Genomic DNA, 24,136 nt, shown 5'->3' on the forward strand with positions numbered 1-24,136 from the left:
AGGCGGGGCGTCCCCACAGCCAGCGGACGCCACCCCAGCCAATGAGCGTCGCGGAGGGGCGGGCCGAGGCGCCGCGAGCCAATCCACGCCCGTCCCTGCTCCTCCACCTCTCCGTGGAAGCGGCACGAGCGACGGGCGGTTGGCGGGGCACGCGTCGGAGGTCTAGGCTGTGGCCTCCCGCCCGCGGATACCTCAGCGAATGGCGAGCCTCAGGCTGCCTCCGCCGTTCTGAGATGGCCACGGCTTCCTTTCCCAACAGGGAGGATGCTAGTGTGCGGCGCACGCGGCCTCGGTGCGAGTGGGCACACGCGGGCCCTGCCTGGTGGGCTCTATGATGTAATCTGGGAGGGGCTCGGGGCGGGTCCTTGGGTCCTGTGCCGCAGGGAACCCTGACGGCGAGCAGAGGGCGCGACTCACGCAGCTACACATAGCCGGCCTTGCACGGTGACAGGACCAAGTTGGAGGAGGGACCTTGTTGATTTCTAAACTGATTATATAGTCTGGCGTGTATTTAGTAACTGAAAGTAACTATATGTTTCTTTTAGGTTTTTTTTTTCTATGCAGTCACTTAAAAATCACCTTTGTGTGGTTTGGTTTGCTTTCTGTTTTTTGTTTTTGTTTTGTTTTGAGACAGTCTCACACCATAGCACAAGCTGGCCTGAAATTCACTTTCTATCACCCACCTGCCTCAAAGTGAGGGCAGTCCTTCTGCCTCAGCCTTCTAAATTTCCAGGAGCTCCGACACTCAGCTAAATTACCTCCTCCCTCTCCCTTTTTTGAGACAGGGTCTCACTGTGTTTGATTTACTTTATATTACCTCTGGATAGTACTGGTCTAGAAAAAATAGTGATGCCTAATCCCTTTAAGTGCTTGCTCCATCTTCCAGATAGTAGAATCACAACAATCCTACATGGTTAGTAAATATATCCTCATTCCCGTTTGTATTTTTGGTTAGCCTGGCTTTAACAGTTTAACCATCTCTCCAGCCCTCCACATTCCCTGTTTATGAAGGAGGGGGACAGACTTTAGTAACAATATAATGTCAACAAGGCAGTGTTTGGCTAGTGGGGCTTTAACTTAGGTAGTCAGATGCTAGGATTGTAAATTCAGCCATATTGAGGTTACCAGAAAGACTTGTTTAGGAAGCACAGCTGTGTTTTGTAGCTGTGTAGCCTTGGGAAAGCTAAGCCTCAGTTTCCTCATTTATGGAAATTAGATAATAATCACTCTCAATAGAGTTATTAATAGGATGCCAGTGGCAAAATACTGATGACCCATATTCCTGTAAAATCTGAACACAGCCTAAGAAATTGCGTAAAGGTGTGGAAGCCTTCTGAATCTATCAGTGTGGTGCCAGTTTCTTCTGTAGGATCTTTCCATCCCGCAGGGAAGCTCCTGAAGCAGGAAGATTAACAACTCAAAACAGCTTCAAGAAGTTCCTGAAACCAACCAGATTCACTAGGCTCCTCCCTGCCAGAATTCAGTGTTCCTCCCAGAAGACTAGAGGTTGACTGCAAAAAAGACTCTCAGACCAGACTAGCTGCCTGAAAGAAGCAGAAACCAACCGAGCTGCCTAGATGAGGTTTAGATGAGACTCACCTGGAAGGGAGACTCCCCAGTCTGCTGAGTGGCCTGCTAGCTGTGCGGTGTACTCCAGGAATCCCAGTTCTGTGGGTTGTCTCCCATTCTGGGGTGGGCCTCGGTGATGTGACTGTCTTTGAGCCTTCTCTGCTCCGGTAAGGAACCCCTTTCTCATAGCCCTTCATTTAAACTCATTGTTGGACCAAGTTAAACCTTCATCTATCCTGAGTTCCCTCTCTAGGGTGAGTGGACTTGTGTGTGCATCTTCCCAGGAAAAATTTTGTCATTGGTTTGAACTATCAATGGAGATAATAGTTTCACAGGATCCATATTATTCACTCTCCTAGAGCTGGACAGTGGTGGCACACAGTTTTAATCCCATTACTCAGGAGGCAGAGGCAGGTAGATTTCTGAGTTCAAGGCCAGCCTGGTCTACAAGCAGGACAGCCAAAGAAACCTTGTCTCAAAAAACTGAAAAATAATAACTATCCTAAAGAACATATATTTGTACTTACCATTTGGTGGTCATAGTTTACTAATAAAATCATAGTAACTAATTCAGTGTGGCAATGCATGCCTTTAATCCCAGCACTCAGGAGGCAGAGGCAGGCTGATCTCTTGAGTTTGAGGCCAGCCTGATCTACAGAGTGAGTTTCAGGATAGTCAGGGCTACACAAAGAAACTCTGTCTTAAAAAACTAAAATCAACCAATTAGTAATAATAACCCAGGTGTGAGAGGAACTTGCCTTTTACCCCAGCACTTGGGAGTCAAAGGCAGGCAGATCTCTGTGAGTTGGAGACCAACCTGCTCCACAAAGTAAGTTCAAGGATAGTCAAGGCTATTACACAGAGAAACCTTGCCTCAGAAAACCAAAAATAAATAATAATAACAAAAGGCCAATAGTCCACGCATTTAGGAAATGGGAGTCAGAGGATTATTTCAAGGCCATCCAGGAATACGTGAATCCTGTACCAAAAAAAAAAAAAATTAAAGGTTTGGTGGGAAAGCTACAGAACTATAGAGAACCAGCCAATAAAAGACAATTAATACAAACCTGAAAATTAAACTATCTGATGTAAATTGCACACCTGTTATTTAAGGCCCAGATCTCTGTCTGTCTAACACGCACGCGTGCACACACACACACACACACACACACACACACACACGCACTCCAGCACACCCACATATGCTCTACTCCAAGGAGAATATAAGGAAACTAACATAGTCATTTTTCCAACACCTTCCTGATAGATAAGCCAACAGTGAGTAAGCACATTCACAGATACAGGAGCTCGATTTCCGAACTGAAGTACACACCTGTGACAGCAGCACTCTGGAGGCAGAGACAGAAGCTACTGAGTTTCAGATCTATGAGAAGTTTGATTCCAGTCTGTACTACATAACAACAACAACAACAAAAAGCTCGTCATGAAAAGTTGAAAGACTCTGAAGACGATCAGACAGCGCAAAGCGAAACTGGTTATCCTCACCAACAACTGCCCAGCTTTGAGGAACTCTGAAATAGAATGCTATGCCGTGTTGGCTACAACTGGTGTCCATCACTAGAGTGGCAGTGGCACTGAGTTGGGCACAGCGTGTGGAAAACACTACAGAAAACACTGCACACCAGCTCTCATTGACCAGGTGGTTCTGATATTATGAGAAGCATGCCAGAACAGACGGGTGAAAAGTAAACCAGCAAAGTCTTCCTCTAATAAAACTTTACCAGAGCATCTTTAAATAAAATTCTGGTTTGTTAACATTATTTCATATCAAGACTCTGGATTTCGTCTTGTTTATTATTCTGAAAAATATAGAAGTAGGTGTTAAAATGATTCTTCCTGGAGACCAAAGTATCCAGTCCCAAAACCTGTACCAGCTCCATGACTACAGTTGTCTTTGAGCCCCTTCCAAGTAAGATGACTAGGAAAACTTAAAAGTGTTAGAATCCTGACCAGGCAGTGGTGAAACACACCCTTAATCCCAGCACTCTGGAGGCAGAAGCAGGTGGATCACGGTGAGTTGGAGGCCACCCTGGTCTCCAACAAGTTCTAGGACAGTCAGAGCTCTTACACAAGAGAAACCCTGTCTCAAAAAAACCAAAACTTTAAAAAAAAAAAAAAGTGCTCGCTTCAGCAGCACATACACTAAAACTGGAACGATACAGAGATTAGCATAATTAGCAGGCCCCTGCGCAAGGATGACACGCAAATTCGTGAAGCATTCCATATTTTAAAAATAAAAAAGTATTCTTTTAGTCTCCAGCTCCAACTTACTTTTTTCTTTTTTTTTCTTCTCTTTTTTTAATTTATTTATTTATTTTTTTGGCCGTCCTAGAACTTGCCCTGTAGCCCCAGAGATCCTCCAGCCCCTGCCTCTGAGTGCTGGAATTAAAGGTAGGAGTCTCCACTGCCCAGTGTTCCTTTATTTGTTGATTAATTGATTGGTTGAGTGATTGATTGATTGATTTTTTGAGACAGGGTTTCTCTACAGCTTTGGAGCCTGTCCTGGAACTTGCTTTGTAGACCAGGCTGGCTTCTAACTCACAGAGATCCACCTGTCTCTGCCTCCCAAGTGTTGGGATTAAAAGCATGCACCACCACCACCTGGCCAGCATTACATTTTTTTTTTTTTTTGAGACGGATTCTCATGTGTACTAGTCTGGCTTGGAACTCTCTAACTAGGCTAGTTTCAAACTTGAACCATCAGCTTCTGCCTCCCAAGGATTAAGATTACAGGAGTGCACCACCAAGTCCAGCCAATTTTGAATTCCTGATCTTCCTATCTACCCAGAGCCTAGATTGGCTTCAAACTCAGTATCCTCCTGCCTCACACTCCTAAAGTGCTCAAGTACTGGGTTTACAAGCATATGCCACCATAGCTGACTAGTTTTTATGTTTGTTTATTGTTTTTAATTTTATGAGCATTGAATGGTGTCTGCATGTATGGTTGTGTGAGGGTGTCAGAACTGGAATTGCAGACAGTTGTAAGCTGTCATGTAGGTGACATTGAACCCAGGTTCTCTGGAATAGCAGTCAGTGTTCTTAACCCCTGAGCCATCTCTCCAGCCCCAACCTGGCTAGCTTTTTGTCATTTTGTTTTGTCTCTTCCTTTTTCTTTCCAGGATCTGCTTCCTGGCTGCAGAGCGTAACCACTGAGCTGTGCCTCTGAGACTGCTCAAGTGATGCCCAGCAGACACCTGGCTGCGCTCCAGTTCTTCCTTCCGTGTTCCACTCTGAACCCCAGTTGAATATCCTGGTTTCTTTTCAATTCTAACTTCTAATGTCAAAACCTCCAGATTGCCCCTGGAGATTGCCCTCCAGATTGGCCTCCTTAGTTGGATACAGCCCTTCTACAGTCAGTATCCTTGATACTGGTACAAGGTGGTAATTCTCATCCTGGTTGCTTCTTCAGCTCACTCTGAGCTCCAGCTAACCTCTTTCTTGTTCAACATCTGCAGTCACTAATAAAGAAATGAGTCATGAGGCCGAGGTGTATAGTTCATGGGCAGAGTACTGTCTGTCATCATGCAGGAAGTGCTGGGTTTCACTTCTAATTTGGGGTATATGAGTATACATATCAGAGATAGCATGAGCTAGAAGACTCTGCGATGCTTTTCTAGTCCCGAGACCAAGAAGAAACAGAGAGTAAGCAAGATCACTGGTCATACTAGGAAAGGGCAAGGTGGGGACTCTGCAGATCAGAAGTGCACACACCCCAACTCCTCCCAGCTGCTGCCAGGCATTGAGTACATAGACACAGCATGGTCAGAGAACAGTCAAATTCTTCCATGAAATGTCCTAATCACTGAGTTAAATATCAATTAATTGGGGAAAAAATGGGCTGAGTGGTGGTAGCATGCATGCTTATAATTCCAGCACTCAGGAGGCAAAGGCAGGCAGATCTCTCTGAGTTCTAGGACAGCGAGGGCTAAACAAAGAAACCCTGTCTCGGGGGAGGGGGAAGCAAAAAACACTTGGGTGGGTAAGAGACCTGAGTTCAAATTCCAAGAATCCATGAAAAAAAAGCTGCATGTGTAATCTCAGTATTGACGTGGGTAGATACAGGAAAACCACAACTGGGCTTTCTGACAGCCTACGTCCAAGTTGAGGGATACTGACCTACTTCCAAAGAAACCAAGGTAGAGTGATAGAGCAGGACACAGCCTTCTCCATAACCTCCATATTATGCACAGGCTCATGAACCTGCACAGTGTGTGTGTGTGTGTGTGTGTGTGTGTGTGTGTGTGTGTGTGTGTGTGAAACCGTGCATTCTCCTGCCTCCACCTTTAAAGTGCTGAGACTACAGATATACATTACCACGCCTGACTGAGTGCTGTTAGTTAAAAAGCAAAGTAAGCGCAGTTGATTTCAGATTCAGGAGGTAGAGGCAGGCAGTTTTCTGTGAATTTGAGGCCAGCCTAGTCTATTGTTGTGCTTTGAAAGAAACTGGTCCCCAAAAGGAGTGGTACTGTTAGGAGTTGTGGCCTGTTTGGAGCAGGTGTGGCCTTGCTGGAGGACCTGTCACTGTGGGGGCAGGTCTTGAGGTCTCTTTCTCAAGCTTCCCTCAATGTGACACTTCAGGTAGATTTCATGCTGCCTTCTGGTCAAGATGTAGCCAGTACCACGTCTGTCTACATACTGTCATGCTCCCCTTCATAATCATAATGGACTGAACTTCTGAAAGTGTAAGCGAGCCACCCTCAAATGTTTTCTTTATAAGAGTTGCCATGGCAATAGTGTCTCATCACAGCAATAAAAACCCTAGCTAGAAATCTATCAAGTAAATTCCAGGCCAGTAAGGACTACACAATGAGCTCCTGCCTGAAAATAATAAAGAAAAACAAGAACACGGTATAGCTAACCATATCTGTGGGCTGGCATCTCTTAGTTTGACAATTTATGGTCTCTGTGTTGATGGCTCCTTTCCCCTAGGTGAGGAGGCTGGCATCACCAAGTCCATTAGGAGGGCAGATGCAGGCAGAACCCCAACCTCAGCCCCTTTGTTCAGGCCTTCTGTGAGTCACTTGAAAGCTCAAAAGCAGCTCTTGCCGATTCTGTAAGCCTTTGAGGAAAGCTGCCAACTCCAGAGAAGATTGGAAATGAAAATGGAAGGGAATCTTTGCACAGATGCTTGCCTTGGCGACTTGGCTCCTTCCACTTAGCTTGGAATCAGACATTTGGCAGCTCGGACAAAGTAACTCATATTTAGGGAAGAGCTACACACATTCATGCAGTCCCCGCAGGCACCATCCATGCTGACTCAGTTAGAATGCAGGGAACGTAGCAGGGGAGCATTTTAAAAATGTTATATTTAGAAATAATTTTCAAATGTATTTGAAAAGTTTCAAGAATAAAAATTACATAGAAGTCTCCCATGTATTCTTTACCAAGCTTCAGCCATTTTTGTTTGTTTGTTGTTTGTTTGTTTTGTTTTTCAAGACAAGGTTTCTCTGTGTAACAGTCCTGGCTCTCCTGGAACTCACTGAGATCTGCCTACCTCTGTCTCCCAAGTGTTAGGATTAAAGGCGTGTGCCACCACCTCCTGACAAGCTTCAGCTGTTTTAATCATTGTATCCATTTGCTTAATCATATGCTGCACACACATGTCATTCTACACACAGACTATTTTATTTTTTTATTCTTTTAATTTTTCAAGACAGGATTTCTTTACATAGCCTTGACTGTCCTGGAACTAGCTTTGTAGACTACCCGGCCTTGAGCTCACAGAGATCTGCTGGCCTCTGCCTCCGGAGTGCTGGGATAATCATTTTAATGATAGTTCACATATTTCAGGTCTTTTACCCCTAAATATTCCAAGATGTATTTTTTATTTTTTTTATTTTTTAATTTTTTTTAAAGGTTTATTTAACTTTTTATTTTATGTGCATTGGTGTGAAGGTGTCATATCCCCTGCAACTAGATCTTCAGACAATTGTGAACTGCCATGTGGGTGCTGGGAATTGAACCCGGGTCCTCTGAAAGAGCAGTCAGTGCTCTTAACCACAGAGCCATCTCTTCAGCCCCCAAGGTGTATTTTTTAATAATAACAATACAAATATCAACCTTATGAAATTTAAAATTGACTCTGATTCAAGATTCTATCTATCTGAGTGTAATGGTGCACACTTTTTTCCTGGTTACTCTTTTTTATTTTATTTTATGTGCACATTTTACTTCATGTGCACATTCATCTGTGTATTGGATCCCCTGGAACTGGGATTACAGACAGTTATAAGCTGCCACATGAGTGCTAAGAACTGAACCTGGGTCATGCTCTTAACCTCTGAACTATCTCTCCAGCAGAGTGTACACCTTTAATACCAGCCCTAAGGAGGGAGAAGCAGATGGATCTCTGAGGCCAGCCTGGTCTATATAAAGTGAGTTACAGGCCAGGCAAGATGGCATATTTGAGACCTTGTCTCAGAAACAAACAGAGTTCTATCTAATGAGACCTAGATCACAGCTCGGTATACTGGTACATGCATGGGCAGAACCAGGAACATCACTGAAAGTTTGAGGCCAGTCTTCTCAATGATGAGTTACAGGTCAATCTAGACTCCAGAGTGAGAGAGGAAAAAAAAACTCTGTTTTATCAATCATCCATATTGGAATTTTTTTCTGTTAACACAATAATATAATAATAGCATTTCTTCTCCTCTGAATAGTTATGTCTCTTTTTAAAAAATATTTATTTAGTTGAGCAATGGCGGCACATATCTTTAATCCCAGCACTCAGGAGACAGAGGCAAGTGGAACTCTGAGTTTGAGGTCAACCTGGTCTACAGAGTGAGTTCCAGGACAGCCAGGACTGTTACACAGAGAAACCCTGTCTCAAAAGAACAAAAAACAAACAAAAAAATCTTTATTTTATATGTATGCCTGCACATAATTTAATATGTTTTACCTGCATGTGTACCATACGCATGCCTGATGCCTGTTGAGGCCATAAAAAGGAACTGGACTTACAAACAGTTGCCAGTCACCATGTGGGTGATAAGACTTGAACTCAGATCCTTTGGAGGAGCAGCAAGTGCTCTTAAACACTGAGCCATCTCTCCAGCCCCTGCTATGTCACTTTAGGTTCAGCTACTGTGGAACATTTCTTTTTTGTTTGTTTGTTTGTTTTGTTTTCTTTCTAGATGGGGTTTCTCTGTACTTTTGGAGCCTGTCCTGAAACTCGCTCTGTAGACCAGGCTAACCTTGAACTCACAGAGGTCCGCCCGTCTCTGCCTCCCAAGTGCTAGGATTAAAGGCGTGTGCCACCACTGCCCAGCTGTGGAACATTTCTTAACCTTCTTTTACATGTGTATGTGTCTATCTTCTATGACACGACAGTGGCATTTTTCAAATTTTTTTGTGAGGGGAGTTGTTCTGTGTTGGTTTTACTTTGTGTGTATATGTGTTCCAATGTGTAAGTAGTGTTCCTGTATGTGGGGTGTTCACACACAAGTATACATGTGCATATGAAGATCAGAGATCACTATGAAGCGTCTTCCATCAAAATTCGATTCAGTTGCCTGACCATAATTCAGGACTTTGCCTGACTAAACCTTCCCAGTGCTGAATTGCAAAGATGTGTCACCCTGCCTGACTTTTTCTTATTTTAATTTTTTTTAGTATGTGTGTGTTATGTATATGTTGTGTGCACATATCTATAATGTACATATATATGTATATGTTGTATATATGTGTGCACACATGTGTGAGCAGATGCATACACTGCACATGAGCATCCTCTATTTTTTTAAATGTTTATTTATTTGTTTATTATGTATACAGTATTCTGTCAGCAGGCCAGAAGAGGGCACCAGGGCTCATTACAGATGGTTGAGAGCCACCATGTGGTTGCTGGGAACTGAACTCAGGGCCTTTGGAAGAGCAGGCAATGCTCTTAACCGCTGAGTCATCTCTCCAGCCTGCATCCTCTATTCTTTATCTTGCCTTGGGTGTTTGAGACATGGCCTTTCACTGAATCAAAACTGTTTCCGGTAGGCTAACCTGTTAGCAGCCTCCTGAGGGAGGTCTGCTTATTTCATCTCTCCAAAGCTGGAATTACCCCTACACAGGGCCATAGTTTTGACTCGGGTGCTGCAGGGTCTGTGGAAGGTCTCCATGCTTGTCCAGCAAGCAGTGTTAACAAATGAGCCTCCTCCCCAAACATCATTCCAGCCCTTCCCCCCCCCCCCTTTTTTTTCCTTATTATTCTTTGGTTTTTTGAGACAGAGTTTCTCTGTGTAACTGCCCTAACTGTCCTGGAACTCGCTCTATAGACCAGGCTGGCCTCAAACTCACTGAGATCCGCCTGCCTCTGCCTCCCAAGTGCTGGGATTAGAGGCACGCACCACCACCAGCTGGCCCCTTCCCCTATGTTTTAATGTATCTTCATCTTGCGTAGTAAGCACTTTATCAATTGAAGTTATCTCCCAGCCTTTGTTTTGTTTTTAAGACATATTTATTATTGTTTTGTGTGTATGTAAGATACATGGGATATGAATAGAACACAGCATGCATGTGGACAATCAGTTTGTAGACTCACTTCTCTCCTACCTTCACGGGGCTTCTGGACATCCTACTCAGGTCATCAGGCTGTGCAACAAGCACTTTTACCCATTAAACCACCTCACCAGCCCTTGTTTTGCTTTTGAGACATGGCTTTCTATAACTTAGCCACAGTCAGGGATTAGGGATCAGCGTGGCTATCTCTGGATTTTGGCAGATTGTGAATTATAAGGGTTCAGCATCATCTTAGAAGCATCGATTGAGCATCAAAATTGTCAGGTTGGTCTGGAGACAGTTCAATGGTTAAGAGCACTGGCTGCTCCTGCAGAGGAGCTAAGTTCAGGTTCTGGTATACAGATAGCAGCTCACAACCCTCTTCTGACCTTTCTGAGCACGAGACATGTACACGGTGCACATTCAGGCAGATGCTCACATCTATGGAATGTTAAGTATAGGGCTAGAGAGATGACTCAGTGGTGATGAGCACTGGTGGTTCTTCCTGAGGGCCAGGGTTTGATTCCAGCACCCACATGGCAGCTTAAGGCTGTCTGTAACTCCAGTTCCAGGGAATCTGATACCCTCACACAGATATACATGTAGAAAATAACACCAATGTACATTAAGTAAAAATAAATAAATTAATAAATAAATAAGTGAATCTTCAAATGACCAGATTGCGATTTTGACAAATCCCAGCACTGGGGAGGCAGAAGCAGGTGGATCTCTGTGAGTTTGAGGCCAGCCTGATGTACAGAGCTAGCTCCAGGATAGCCAGGGTAGTCACACGGAGAAATCCTGTCTCGAAAAACCAAAGGAAAATAAAACCCAAATAAAAACCCAAACCCTCCTCAAAAAAATAAAAATAAAAACCGAGAAAGTATTTTGTCCTTTTTATTTTGTTTTTTGTTTTTGAAAAATGATCTCATGTAACCCAGGATGACCTTAAACTTAAGACGTGCCGTGGCTGGCCTTGAACTCCTGGGATTCTCTAGCTTCCACCTCCCAAGAGCTGAGATTACAGCGTAAATTTGTTCAAATAAACAAATACAAATCAGAATTCCAGCACTCGCGCTCAGAAAGCAGAGGCCAGCCTGGTCTACAAAGTGAGTTCCAGGACAGCCAGGGCTGTTGTTACACAGAGAAACCATGTATGGAGGGAAGGGAAAAGAAAAAAATCAGGCTGGTAAGATGGCCTAAAAGGGGTTTATTGCCAAGTCTGATGACTTGAGTTTAATCAACACCCCCATACACACACACACACACACACACACACACACACACACATTGGAAGGAGAGAACTGATATTTTTCGAGACAGGGTTTCTTTGTGCAGCCTTGGTTGTCCTGGACAGATCTCTTAGATAGAGGCAGTCTCGTCTGGTCTATATAGCAACTTCCAGGCTAGCCAGAGCTACACAAAGAGCCCCATCTCAAAAAAATAAATAGGAAATAAAAAGGTGGCAGTCCGTGCCTTGAATTCCAGCACTCAGGAGGCAAAGGCAAACAGATATTTGAGGTGTGCAGAGTGACTTCCAGGACAGCCAGGACTATACAGAAAAACCATGTCTCTAAAGGAAAAACCAGCTAGGCAGTGGTGGCACGCATGACTTTAATCCCAGCACTCAGGAGGCAGAGACAGGTGGATCTCTATGAGTTTTAGGCCAGCCTGGTCTACACAGCGAGCTCTAGGACAGGCTCCAGAGCTACAGAGAAACCTGTATCAAAAAAAAAAAAAAAAAAATCAGGGGCTGGAGAAATGGCTCAGCGGTTTAGAGCACTGACTGCTCTTCCAGAGGATTGGGTTCAATTCCCAGCACCCACATGGCAGCTCAGAACTGTCTGAAAATCCAGTTGCAGGGGATCTGACACCTTCACACCAATGCACATAAAATAAAGATAAATAAATCATAAAAAAAAATTTAAAAAAGAAAAAAATCAAATAATGAACGAAAGCAAGCAAACAAGCATCTTAGGGGCAGGTTAAATAAGCTCAGCGGGTAAAGGTGCTTGCTGCCGCTCCTAACAGCCTGCATTCAATCTCCTGGATCCACATTGTGAAAGAAGAGAACCAACTCCAAGCTTTCCGCTGACCTCCACACCTTCACAATGTGTCGAGTACCCACACACATACACAAATAATATAATAAAAATTTTAAATAAGCATTTTTATAGCACCATAAATAAATGTGACCTATGAGAGTCTACAAGGAGTGCTAGCAGAGCAATACTTAAGAAGGAATCGACTTCTTGCTCTACACACCAGCCCTCAGGAGGAAGCCTCAGACTGTATAAAACACCCACTCTACAGAGTCATAACAGATGGTGTTGGGATCTATAAATGAAATAGAAGCATTAATGGCTTTGAAAGTGTACATATAAAACTATGAGCCACTACAGTCATCTGGAAGATGTCTTACCAATACTGTAGCAAGGCTCCCATCTCCACCTCACCAACCCCCCAAACCTCCAGTGACGACTCAGTGGGTTAAAAGCAAGTCTGAAGATCACAGTAAAATCCCCAGAACCAGGGCTTTCCAGGTCCATGATGGAAACAACTGGTCCCACAAAGTACACACAACACACCATGGTATACCCCCACACAATAAAAATACAATTAATATTAATAAAACAATGAAAGATGTAGTTAAGAACCTGTTCTTCCTCTTTATGGGTATGTGTGGTTTGTTGCTTTAATCAAGACTAAGTCCTGAAAAAACATTGAGCAATTACAATTGACTATTCTTTTTTTGTTTGTTTGCTTGCTTGTTTGTTTTTGTTTTCTGTTTTTCAAGACAGGATTTCTTTGGCAGCCTTGACTGTCCTGGAACTCATTCTGTAGACCAGGCTGGCCTCAAAATCAGAGATCTGCCTGCCTCTGCCAAGTGCAGGATTAAAGGTATGCACTACCAACACAATTAACTATTCTTTAAGAATATTTTTAATTTTTCTTTAATAATTTCATACTTGCATGTCAAATGTTGTTTTATTGATGTTTTTCTTTGCTTGTTGAGACGCGGTCTTGTTGTGCCCCCTTGCCTGGCCTGGAGCTTCGGTACCTGGGATCAAAAGGTTTAAAGGTCTGGATCACCCAGCCTGGCAAGGCGACTTGATCATAGCTGCTTGCAGCTCCCTGTCCACCCCTCCTCCCCCAAACAAGCTTCTCCCACTTTCACGTCCTCTTTTTTTTTTTTAAAACAACACTGATAGCCTTAGTGCAATCTGCATACACGTAAATGTAGGGCCATACATGGACAGGAACCTTAAAAACCTGCCAGTAGCCACATCCTCAAAGAAAAATGGCTCTCCTTCCTCCAGCAGCTAGAAGCTGCCAGCAGCTCCCCCCAGTTCAGAACTCAATCTTAAGAACTCACATTAAAAAAAGAAAGAAAGAAAGAATGCCAGGTGGTCTACAGAGCAAGTTCCAGAACAGTTACGGCTACACAGAGAAACCCTGTCTTGAAAATAAAACAAAACAAAACTAGGTGCTGTAGAATATTATTTTAAGATGTGTTACATTTGTTTATGCCGTGGAAGGTTTGTTTAATGATGCAAAGATGTGTTGCGTTATTTTATGTTGCATTTGTTTAACTCGGTGAAGCTGTGTTACTTTGCCTATCTGAAACACCTGATTAGTCTAATAAAGAGCTGAACAACCAATAGCTGAGCAAAGAAAGGGGCTGGCAGGCAGAGAGAATAAATAGAAAAAGAGGAAAGAGAAAGAAGCAGCAAGAAAAGAAGGGGCCAGCTACCCAGCCACACAACCAGACAAAGAATAAGAAGGAAAGAAAAGAAATTTGGATTGAGAAAGGTAAAAACCCAGAGGCAAAAGTTAGATTGAATAATTTAAGAAAAGTTGGCAAGAAACAAGTCAAGCTAAGGCCTGGCATTTATAAGAAAGAATAAACCTCCATGTGATTTATTTGGGTGGCAAAGAAACAACAACTAGGTTTGGTGGCTTGGTGGGAATAGAATCCTAGCACTGAGGAAGTGAAGCCCAGTAGTGTTAACACACACATAGGAAAACAGAAACTGTCAGGTGCATAGTCGGGTGTGATTTAGTTCGTCATAACCAAGGGGAGACAGATAACCAAGGGGAGGTTTGCTTTTGAGACAGTGTCTCTCTATAGTCCTGGCTGTCCTGGAACTCACTATGTACACCCGGTGGACCTCGAACTCTCAGGGATCCGTCTGTCTCTGCTAGAATTCAAAGCACGTGCTACCACGCCCACATATATTTTTTTGATTTGAGATTAAGTCTTGCTATACTGTCCAAGTGACTACTCTTCTGGGCTCAAATGTCCCTCTTGCTCCAGCCTCCTAAGAAGTTGAACCTGCATGTGCCCCACCTCTACCAGCTCTGGTTTATCAACTAGTTGACCAGAGAGAGCAAGTTTTTTTGAGAAGTTCACAATGTGATCTTCCCAGAGGCAAATCAGCAAGATACATTCATCTGCTCTAATCTCAGTCCTCTCCCAACACATCCTGTTCTCTTTTGTAGCCCTAGGCTGGCCTTGGATCGTCCCTTGGCCGGCCACCAGCCACCACACAGAGAATCCTACAAAAGAGGCCCTCAGGGAGTCAGGAAGCCAGGTTTCTGTGCCTGTTCTTGTTCTTGCTTCCTTCCCTAGCTGCACCCATCTTTCTCCCTGCTTTCTGTGGTGGCCACCCCAGGATCCTCAGAAGTAAATTGTGTTATTGACCTGTTCATTCTCCAGGCTTCCTTCATCATCCCATCTTCTTTAAATTAAAACAAATTTAAAACATATGTAGTGACACATACCTTTAATTCCTGTGCTCAGGAGGCAGAGGCAGGTGGACTTATGTGAGTTTGAGGTCAACTTGGTTTATATTGTGAATTCCAGGACAGCCAGAGTAAGACCCTGTCTCAAAAAATGCATATATTTTCTGGGTTGCGTGGGTGTTTTAGTTTGATTTTTTTTCTTTTCTTGTTTTTTGAGAAAGGATTCTAGGCTGTCCTAGAAGTCACTTTGTAGACCTGGCTGGCCTTGAACTCACAGAGATCCACCTGCCACTGACTCTCGAGTGCTAGGATTAAAGGAGTGTGCCACCATTCCTAGCTTGTATGAGTGTTTTGTTTGCATGTATGTCTGTGTACCATGTGTGTGCATGGCGCCCATGTTGGATTCCATGGAACTGAAGTTATGGATGGTTGTGAGCCATCATGTGGATTAGAGTACCAAGCCTGGCTCCAATGGAAAATCAGTAAGTGCTCTTACCTTTAAGCCATCTTTCTAACCCTCTCACTGCCTCTTCTTGCAATCATTTTCTGAAGTCTGCCAGTCTGTCTGTCTCTGTCTCTTGTCTTTCTATTATAGAGCAGAGGTTGGCCTGGAACTTGCTATGTAGCCTTAAACTTCTAATTTTCCCATATTCATTTCCTGAGTGCTGTAATTACAGATGTTTGCCACCATGTCTGGTGTTTGCTTTGTTTTGTCTTATTTTTGTTTTTCAAGCAGGATGTCTCTGGCTGTCCTGGAACTCACTCAGTAGACCAGGCTGTCCTCGAACTCACAGAGTTCCACCTGCCTCTGTCTTCTGAGTGCTGGGATTAAAGGTGTATGCCACCACTGCCCAGTCTTACCGTGTGTTTTTATGATTTGCTGGGGTTTGGACACAAGGTCTTGTGTGTCAGGCAAGCTGGCATTTGAACACAGGGCCTTGTGCATGCCAGGCAAGCTAGGATTTGAACACAGGATCTTGTGTATGCCTGGCAAGCTGGGATTTGAATATAGGATCTTGTGCATGCCAGGCAAGTTGGGATTTGAACACAGGGCTTTATGCGTGGCAAGCAAGCATTTTACCAGCTGCCCTACTTCTTAAGTATTGTTTTCCAGTTTTTGAAAGAGTCTCTAGAATCCTCTATGCAGTCCAAATTGCCCTTGAACCTGTGATAGTATTTTTAAGGACCCTGTGCTGGATTACAGGTATTCATCACCACACCTAACTGCCAACCACCTGTCTTCCTGCTCTCCCACCAAGGACCACTGTCGTGTCCAATCCAGTAAATTCCTAGCAAGGGCTTAAAAGAGCTGCTCAGAGTCTGAGCCTCAGGATGAGTGTGTGAAAGGGGTAGCACCTTTTCGCCCTCTCCAAGTGGTAGCAACGAATAAGAACTGGAACTAGCCAGATTTTGTGGCTCACAGCTACAATTCTAGTACTTGGGAGGTTGAGGCACAGGGTCACTATGAGTTCTAGGTCAGTCTCAATGACAATGAGACTGGGGAGGGGGGAAGGGGAGCCCACACAAAGAATTTGAGCTTGGAAAGCACTTGGTCTAGGGCATTCGGTTCCTGTCTTGTACCCTACCTTGTGCTTTCCAAAGAGCTTATATTTATTTAAGGGGGGGGGGTCCCCAGGGATTGAATTTAGGTTGTTGGTCTTGGCAGCAGGCACCTATACCTGCTGGGCCGTCTCTCTGCTTTCTGCATCCCCACAGATCTTTTCTGTAAAGGTCCCAGAGTAACCACAGCCTTCCTTTATCCGGAAGCTGCAGCATCTCTTTTTGGTCCTCCTACCGCCTCTTCCAGAAAGGCCCCACTATCTGGACTTTGAGTTCAAGGAAGAACTCCAAGTTTTATACACATCAGCACTTTCATCCTCAGCAGAAGGCTGTTTTTATTCCTCCTCTGACAGATAAGAAACCAGGGGCTCAGAGAGGTTATTCAGCTTCTCCAAGATCACAGTCAGAGCCAAGTAATTTATCACCAATGTGTCCAGTAACAGTGCTTTCTCAGGCCTGGTTTTTTTATTTAGCTTTTATTAAACATTGAATTTTTTTTTTTTTTTTGGTTTTTCGAGACAAGGTTTCTCTCCAGCTTTGGAGCCTGTCCTGGAACTAGCTCTTGTAGAATAGGCTGGCCTTGAACTCACAGAGATCTGCCTGCCCCTGCCTCCCGAGAGTGCTGGGATTAAAGAAGTGTGCCATCACCTCCTGGCTCAAATATTTAAAATTTATTTTATTTTATTTTATGTGTAGGAATGTTTATTCTGCATGTGTATCTGTGCACCAGGTGCATGCCTGGTGCCCTCAGAGGTCAGAAGAGGGTGTCAGGTCCTCTGGAATATCTGGACTTGAAAGAATGAATGTATTTTATTTTTACTTATGTGTATTTGCATGAATAAGAAATATTTTCTCTCCTTTTTTTAAGATTTATTTTTACATATATTGGTGTTTTGCATGCATATAGATTTATGTGAAGGCACCATATCCCCTAGAACTAGAGTTACAGACAGTTGTGAGCTGCTGTGTGGGTTGTGGGAACTGAACCCAGGTCCTTGAGAATAGCCAATGCTCTTAACCACTGAGCCATGTTCCCAGCCCCTCCTCCTCCTCCTCCTCTTCTTCTTCTTCCTCTTCTTCTTCCTCCTCCTCCTCCTTCTCTTTCTCTTCCTTCTCCTCTTTCTCCTCCTCCTTCTTTTAATCAAAAGTAGTTAGCCCAGAAAGGGTTTCTATTTCCTGAACCTTCCCCGTCTTTCTGTGAAGATTAATCGGTCATATTAGACTGTGAAGTAGGGACCCCACCAATGGGCTGAGATGCAGTACCACCTTTAGGGAGCATGCTAGCCCTGGTTTGGGTCTTGCTGCACCTTTTTCAAAAAGAAATTGCCTGGGGTTCTGGAAAGATGGTTCAGTGGTTAAGAGCCTTGTCTGTTTTTCTCGAGGACCTGGGTTCAATTCCCAGCACCCATATGGCAGCCCGAAGTGTCTGTAACTCTACTTTCAGGGGATCTCTTCTGGCCTCTGAGGGCTCCAGGCACATACATGGTATACAGACAGCAGGCAGGCAACACACACACACACACACACACAATCATATTCTTTGTCAATTTCTGCTTTTTTAGGTAGAGCCTCATTTTCTCTCTTGAGTATGAGCCAGACTTCTAATACGTAGAATGTGACAGAGTTGACAGAATAGGACTTTGGAGGTTTGGCCATAAAAAGAATTACAGCTTCCTTCTGGTTTTTTGCTCCTTGTGATGGCTCACTCTTGGGGAAGCCAGTCATTGCATCACAGGGGTACTGCACCAGCTGTGTAGAGCAGTCTCCATGGGGAGGAAGTAATGAGTGAGCCTCCGGGAAAGGGGATCCCCCAGACTTAGGCAAGCGTTCAGATGTTACAGCCCCAGACAACATACGATTGATTGCTTCCCTTTTGTGCCTGTGTCCTTTGTTGTTGTTCTCTCTTTTTAAATTTTTTTATTACATTATTTACTGGGGGGTCGTGTATGACATGATGTGTGGAGGTCAAAGGGAAACTTGCAAGAGTTGTTTTTGTGCATCTTGTGAGTCTTGGGGATCAAATGCAAGTCAGCAGGCTTGCCAGCAACTGCCTTTTCCCTCTGAGCCATCCCTTCCTTTTCCTCCTTCTTTTCTCCCTCCCTCCCTCTCTCTCTCTCTCTCCTTTCCTCTCTCTCTCTCTTTGTCTGAGACAGGGTTTCTCTGTGTAGCCCTATCTGACCTGGAACTCACTGTGTAGACCAGGCTGGCCTCAAACTCAGAGATCCACCTGCCCCTGCTTCCCGAGTGCTGGAATTAAAGACATGTGCCACCACTGTCTGGTGGGTGGGTGGATGGGTGGACATTTTTAAATTAATTTATATTGTTATATACATTGGTATTTTGCCTTGCATGTATGTGTATGTGAGGGTCTCAGATCTTGGAGTTAGAGACAGTTGTTAGCTGCCAAGTGAGTGCTAGGAGTTAGACCCAGATCCTTTAGAAGAGCAATCAGTGATCTTAACCGTTGAGCCACCTCTTCAGCCCTGGGCCTTTTTTTTTTTAAATTATATTTATTTATGTATGTACCTATGTATGTGTATATGTGTGTGAACCACTGTATGCAGTGGCATGCATGTGGAGGCAGAAAAACGTGTAGGAGTCTGTTCTAGCCTTCCACAGTGTAGTTCCCAGGAAGTGAAATCTGGTTATTATCCTTGGCAGCAAGTACCTTTATCCACTGATCCATCCCACTGGCCCCTGGTTTTTATTTGTTGGCTTGAGGTTTTTTTTGTTTCAAGATGCTGAGATCAAACAGCCTTTTCAAGTGTTTCACTCAGCTATAGCCTCAGTTCTTCCTTTGATTTGTTTGTTTGTTTTCTGGCTTTTTGAAACAGATTCTCACTATGTAGTCCTGATTTGCCTGGAAATTGTAGCAGTCTTCTCAAGATTACAGGTGTAGGCCACTTTGTCGGGCTAGTATTTGGTTTTAGGTTTTGTGTTTCGTTTCTCTTTCTTTGTTTGGCTGGTGTTTTGTTTGTTTGTTTGTTTTAAGACAGGGTCTCACTATTTGCTCCACCTAGCCTGGAAATCTCTATGTAGGTCAGGCTGGGCTCAAATTCACAGAGATCTACTTTCCTCTGCCTCTGAGTGCTGGGATTAAAGGCCTGTGCTACCACTACCGGGCCCTAGTTTGTTTTTAAGAAAAAGTCTTATTGTGTAGACCAGAGTGGCCCCATATTTTGTCCTCCCGCCTCAGCCTCTCCAATGTTGTGTGAGCCACTGCATTCTCTCTCTCGTTTTTTTTACCTTAGAGTAATAACTGGGGTTTCTTTAGCCTATTCCTGAAGCCAGGCTCAATTAGAGCCTTTGTCCTTTGAGGAAATGCAGTTGCTCAAGACACTGGTTTTGATGGCATGTTCTGCCACACCTCATTTTGTTTATTATTTTTTTTAATGGTAACCTATTGAGTTTAATTAAGGTCACTTGCAGGGAGCTAGGGTGGGGGTTTGTTTACTAATCTTGGGTAACACAAGAAAAGGACTCCCCCTCCTGCAACAACCATTAACTGCTACTAACTCCTCAGGGAGGGCTAAGCATGCTTTGTTGGCCTAAACAGATTGTCACAAGTAGGCTAGAGAAGATGAATGAAGATGAATTAAGATTCACAGCTACAGCTAAACACATCAGATTCCGACATCAGATAGTCCACTCCCCTCCCTTCCCAAGCCAGCTGGGTAGAAGCCACCTCTGGGCATTTTTCCAGACACACGTCACCCCAGAACCTAGCCAGAGATGAACACTGATACTAGTGGGGAATCCCGGACACACAACACCTAGGTCCAGGACCCAGCCTGTCGAGAGGGATGGGCATCCCGGTGCGACTCTTCAGGTCCCCTAGGGGAGAAACATAGTGCCTGGGGCTTCTGTTTGACTGGCTTACGCAGCAAAGCTCCTGCTGCAGAGAACTTGGCACCGTCCAGGCAGGTTTCAGACCTGCCCAGCCTGCAACCAATAGGTGTGCACAGCATTCTTCATTAAAAACCTGCGGCTGGGCAGGTGAGCTGGCTCACAGGCTAAAGGCGTTTGTCATCAAGCCTCACAGATTGAGCTGGATTCCTGGAACTTGCATGGCGTGAATGTTATGCCCAAATCCGTGGGTCCCCACAAAAGCCAACGAAGGAGACCGAGTTCATATGTAAAAGCAAAGAGCCTTTATTTTAATCAAGTTTGCAAACTCGGTCTCACTGCATGTCCAACGTATTAGAATATCTGGAGAGTCCCGAGCTCAGTTAGAATTGGGTTTCTATAGTAGTAAAGGTGGGGGTGAGGGGTCTCTGAGGTTCAGGACCCCTGATTGACTGACATTTGTCTAGGGGTGTTCTGGTGAAGTGCTGGCAGGTGTTTCTATCTACAATGCTTGGAATGCCAGGAATTTCCTTTGAATGGTCTGCTCTTAGGTGGGGGTCGGGTAATCTTGGCCTGCCAAGCATTGTCTCTGGGTATACTATTGAGACTCTAGACTTCATTTAAATTTATTGATGGCCAGAGTCCCAGGTGATAATGGTAGGAAGTAAAGAACTTCCTTTCTGCCCAGACTTAGCTTTCATGGCTGGCCCCCACAGAAAGGAGAGACCTTACTGTATGACCATGAGGATTGGAGTTGAGGTACCAGCATCATAACCGTTTTTACATTTCCCCCAAACACCTGCAATACTGGTTCCAAGGCATCTGACACCCTCTTCTAGCTTCTGAGTGTGCACAGGCACCTGCACCTAGGTACTCACTCAGGCACATGTGCACACACACATACATAAATGCATATACATACATCTTGGTCTACACAGGGAATTCTAGGACAGTCAGAGCTACATAATAAGACCCTATTTGCAGAGGACCCAGGTTCAATGCTCAGTACTGACATGGCAGCTAACAAACATGCATAGAGACTATAAGCCCTGGTCTCTGGCCTCCATCTTTGGATGCCTGGTCCCTGTGCCCACCAAGTCTTGACCCCTCCCCAGAGGAGGGACAAGACAAGCCCGCCAAAATCTTGACCATGCCCTTAAATCTGCTTCCCTGGAAAATTTCATGGTGGTCGGTCCCTCTCACCCCTCATAGTCCTGTTCACAGCCTCCAGGTTCCCCTTCAGGGCCACCCGAGTGCACAGGAATCCTGTTAAACCTGGATATTTTTGCATCGGCAGAGAGCTTGAGTTAGGAAAAGATTCCTAATAGAGACCCCAGTCCCAGCGAATCCAACACCCTCTTCTGACTTCCTCCAGCATCAGGCATGTATGTGATACACGTGTATATATGTAGGCAAAACATTCCTACACATAAAATAAAATGATCAACCCAAACCAACCAACAATGGGAAGTGGGAGAGGGGTGGGGAAGAGCGAGTCAGGGGTGTATGTGTGGGGAAATGTCATATATTCCACGTTTAACCTGAACTTGGGTCTCACTCCAGGCTTCTTTACCGATGGATTATGAAGCCTGTAAGAGACATGTGAAAGGAACCAGAATTCCCTGTGCCCTTGTAAAGTGGAGCCAAGATCATCCTACTTATTGTCGTGTACAAATTCTATATAAGGGAGAACAGGTGGGGCTTAATGGGTTGTGGGTTTATTTGTTCATTTATTTTTGAGACAGGGTCTCTCTTGGTCTCTCTAGGCTGGTCTAGGACTCACAGATCGGCCTCTCTGTCTCCAGAGCACTGGAATCAAAGGTGTGCACTCCCACGTCTGGCTATGCTCTCCTATGCCTGGCAGCCACGGGCTTGTTCGGTTGGTTGGTTGAGTTGGTTTGGTTTTATGAGACAGGATTTCTTTGTGTAACAGCCCTGGCTGTCCTGGAACACATTCCGTAGATCAGGCTGGCCATAACTCACAGAAATCCTTCTGCCTCTGCCTCTCAAGTGCTGGGGTTAAAGGTCCAAGCCACCAGTGCCTAGCTGTTTTCTTTTTTTTGGAGACAGGGTCTCACTATATAGCCTTGACTGCCCTAAAACTCCCTCTGTAGACCAGGCTGGCCTTAAACTCACAGAGATGCACTGGCCTTTGCCTTCTGAGTGCTGGGATTAAAGGTGTGCACCATCACACCTGTCAGTTATGGGGCTTTTTGCTGTTGTTGTTATGAAGTTTTTAACCTACAGTGTATAAAGAGACTTAAAAGACTAAAGGGAAATAGAACAGTGGACAGGAATGCTAAATCATTTCTAGATTGCCAACAACCTCAGGGACACAGGCAGCTTTCTCCTGGGGTAAGTTTGGGATACAAAAGTCATCAGAGAAGCCCCTGGTCAGCAGGAGAGTTGGAGGTGGAGACAAGAAGATCGGGAGGTCATCATCTGATAGGATAGTGAGTTTGAGGCCAACCTGGGCTACAAGGGACCCTGTCTCACAACAAACAAAAGAAGAGAAATAAAGAGGAAAAAGAGGAGAGAAGGGGAGGAAGAGGAAAAGGAGAAAAAAGGGAAGGAGGAGGAGACAAAAGGAGGAGAAAGACAAAGACCTGAGAGCCTGTGCTTGCTGGGATTGCACTGAGCCCCACCCTGGGCTTCTAGGCATGGGTATCGCTGCTGTGATCTAGAATGAAGGACAAAATAAGCGGTTTGGGAGCAAAGCTTATGGCCTTGTTTTGTTACTTTCTAGTGGGTGATCTTGAGCAAGCTGGTTAGACTCTATAAACCCCCTGCTGCTCTATAAAAACAGAGGTCATGACCCTTCAGTCTCACAGGATGAAGGGGTGGGGGAGGAAGCGTGCTCTCAAATGTTTTGTAAGGATGAGACAGTGCAGGAGAGACAGGGACTGGTATCATTAAATAGCACCGTGGCCAGGGGGCAGGGTTCCAGCATTGACCGTGCACTTACCCCGAGTGCATCACTCCTTCACTGATGGATCAGGTATGACAGTCAACAATAACTGTTATAGCCCGCCTGGTGAGATGACTCTGCAGGTAAGGGGACTTGCCATCCAGTCCTACAACCTAAGTTTGATTCTTAGGGCCACATGGTAGAAGGAGATGTAAGAAATAGATTGTTGTCTGGCTGTGGTGGCACAAAACTTTAATCTCAGCACTTGGTAGGAGGAGGTGGGCAGAGTTCAAGGCCAGCCTGGTCTACTTATAGTGAGTTCCAGGACTCTGGGAAACCCTGTCTTGAAAACAAAGAAATAACAAAGAAACAAACAAAGAAGTAGATTGTAAACTGGGCAGGAGTGGGCACGCCTTTAATCCCAGCAGTGGGGAGGCAGAGGCAGGAGGATCTCTGAGTTCTAGGGCAGTCTGGTCTACAGAGGGAGTTCCAGGATGACCAGAGGGAAACCCTGTCTCAAAGATCTAAAAATAGATAGACAAGCAGACAGATAATTAAGGTCCATTGCCTGCCTGCCTTTCTTCTTTCCTTCCTTTCTTTTTCCTTCCTTCCTTTCATCTAAAACGTTAAATTTTTCCCAGGCAGTGGTGGGGCATGTATTTAATTTCAGCACTTCGGAGGTAGAGACAGGTGGTTCTCTGAGTTTGAGACTAACCTGATCTACAAAGTAAGTTCTAGGACAGCCAGACTGTTACAGAGAAACCCTGTCTCTAAAAGCAAAAACAAACAAACAAAAAAATCTTTACATTTTCTTAATTTTTATTATTGCTTGTTTGTATATGTATCCTTAGGAGGAAATCAGAGGGGTGTTAGATCCCCTGGAGCTAGAATTTCAGGAAGTTGTGAGCTGCCTGCCTGATGTGGTTGCTGGGAATCCAATTTGTGTCCTCTGCAAGAACAGTATTTGCTATTACCTACTGACCCATCTCTCCAGCC

General features: G+C 44.6%; 1 long non-coding RNA gene and 1 other non-coding gene across 2 annotated transcripts; both read left to right on the plus strand.

The window, feature by feature from the left end:
• The first annotated feature begins 6 nt into the window (after positions 1-6).
• On the plus strand, positions 7-5,070 carry LOC146894508 (uncharacterized). The gene is made up of 2 exons (XR_015001663.2): positions 7-3,981; positions 4,710-5,070. It is a non-coding gene; the product is annotated as an uncharacterized LOC146894508 (long non-coding RNA).
• On the plus strand, positions 3,709-3,820 carry LOC125393801 (U6 spliceosomal RNA). Its single transcript, XR_007229958.1, has one exon. It is a non-coding gene; the product is annotated as a U6 spliceosomal RNA (small nuclear RNA).
• Positions 5,071-24,136: the final 19,066 nt, after the last annotated feature.

This window comes from Myodes glareolus, chromosome 4 (assembly GCF_982192425.1).
Source record: "Myodes glareolus chromosome 4, mMyoGla1.1, whole genome shotgun sequence".
NCBI classification, from domain to species: Eukaryota; Metazoa; Chordata; class Mammalia; order Rodentia; family Cricetidae; genus Myodes; species Myodes glareolus.